At 41.1% G+C, this 2,085-nt stretch overlaps 1 pseudogene; it reads right to left on the reverse strand.

Moving 5' to 3' along the window:
- Positions 1 to 693: 693 nt before the first annotated feature.
- LOC123775602 (transcription elongation factor A protein 3 pseudogene) lies at positions 694 to 1,708 on the reverse strand (annotated as a pseudogene).
- Positions 1,709 to 2,085: the final 377 nt, after the last annotated feature.

A 2,085-nucleotide genomic window follows, 5' to 3' on the forward strand; every position in this document is an offset into this window, starting at 1 on the left:
TGGACAGAGGATAGTAATAGACATTTTTCCAAAGAATACCAAGTGTTGGCAAGGATGCGAAGAAAGGGGAACACTCTTACACTCTTGGTGGGAATGCAAACTAGTGCAGCCACTGCAGAAAACAGTATGGAGTTTCTTCAAAAAATTATAAATTAAAATTAGAATTGCTGTACTACTGGGAATTTTCTCAAAGAAAACAAAAACTCTAATTTGAAAACAATATCACCTCTATGTTTATTGTAGCATCATTACAATAGCCAAGATATGTAAGCAACCCATGTACCCACTGACAAATGAATGGGTAAAGAAGATGTGGTATATAAAAATACTATGGAATATTATTCAGCCATAAAGAGGATGAGCTCTTGCCATTTGCAATACATGCAGCAACCTACAGGCTATAATGCTGAGTAAAATAAGTCGGTCAGAGAAAGAAAAATAGCACATGATTTCACTCATATGTGGAATATAAGAAACAAAACAAAGAAAAAAAGAGATGAATAATAAAACAGACTCTTAAATACAGAGAACAAATTGGTGGCTGCCAAAGGGGTGATGGGTAGGAAGATGGATAAAATACAGGAATTTTTTTTTCTTCATTTCAATTTTTATGTTTCCTTCAACTACAATGCCTTAGTGCTTTCTCTTTGTTCTTCCTCACTTTGTTCACTGAAATCTTGGCTGGCATTTCTATCAATAGAACTTCCAGTGATTGCCACATTCATTGCATAGTCGTGGGCTTATCAGCACTGCATGACTGCACCTGGTTATTGGTGCAGTTCTTCTTGCATTTGCTGCACTGGAAGAAGTCAGTGGTAGTGCCACCAGTCTTGGTTATCTGGTGCTGATGGGTAACCTCCTAGATCATGGCATTCCTCAATTCCCTCAGCTCATCACTGGCCATTTCCTCTGCCGTCATCTTGGCAATGAGCCCAGCAGAGATGGCCCCACTGAGCACATTCCTCCTCAGGCTGGGGTTCCTAGGTCCTTGAGGTTTCTGATTCAGCTGTGTACCAAGTTCCAGTACTTCATGTCCATGCTTTTGAGCTCCTCATAGATATTATCTTCGATTTCTGAAGCCATCTTATCTCGGTGACTCTATAGTCCTTGTAACCATCATTGGCCTTCGAGGATGCTGAGAGCATCTCCATACATTTGTCCCACACAGAGTCCCCTGTGAGATAGCAGGGCGCCAGGAGGAAGATGGAGGGGGCAAAGGGGGTTGAGGGGCTGCTGGGTGTTTTGGGAGTCTCTGCTTTTGATTTGTTGCTGTTTGATCTTTCTATCAATGGTCTTTTTGGAAAGAAGATGGCTGAAGACTTGGAGTCCACAGAGTGTTTCCTGTCTTTGGACTCTACCCCTTATTTTTGGCTTGGTGGAGAAAGGCCTGCCTCTGGTTTCCAGTCAGAATAGTCAGCCCTTTTTCCTTTTCTTTCCTCTCCTCATTCTCCTTTGGGGGTCCCAGTCGAGTTCAAAAGCTGCTTTGGTTTTTGACGAGGACTTTGGCCAAGCACACCACCTTTTTATCTGAGCAGCACTTGCAGACTCCATTAATGGCAACTCCAATCCTGGTTGTCTGGAGTAGCTGGATGGACATCTGACAGCTGTTCAGCTTCTTCAGATGTTCTTCTGGTCCCTTCTATGTTCTTCCTGGCCGCATCATCTCCAGCTTTCTGGCAATCCTCAGCAGCTCCTCTTCCTGGCCCATGTTAGTACACAACACCCAGTGAGGTGAGTTAAAACAAAGGGAATTAAGAGTACACTTATCTGAGTAATGTATAGAATTGTTGAATCGTTATGTTGTATACCTGATACTAATAAAACACTGTATATTAATTATACTTCAACAAAATTTTAATACTGATTTTTCATAATTATACTGTCTATTCTCTTGCTCTTGGGAACATATACGGAAATGTTTAGGGGTAAAGGGCACAGTGATTCCAACTTTCTCTCAAGTGTGTCAGAAAAAAATAACATTAGATATGCACAAAGAAAATGGTGTGGCAAATGTCAACAATTGGTAAATGAGGGTAAACGGTTTTATATGAGTTCATTATCCTAAACCTGCAACTTTTCTGTAAG

Source organism: Ursus americanus, chromosome 22 (genome assembly GCF_024610735.1).
Source record: "Ursus americanus isolate L20-20 chromosome 22, mUrsAme1.1.p, whole genome shotgun sequence".
NCBI lineage: Eukaryota > Metazoa > Chordata > Mammalia > Carnivora > Ursidae > Ursus > Ursus americanus.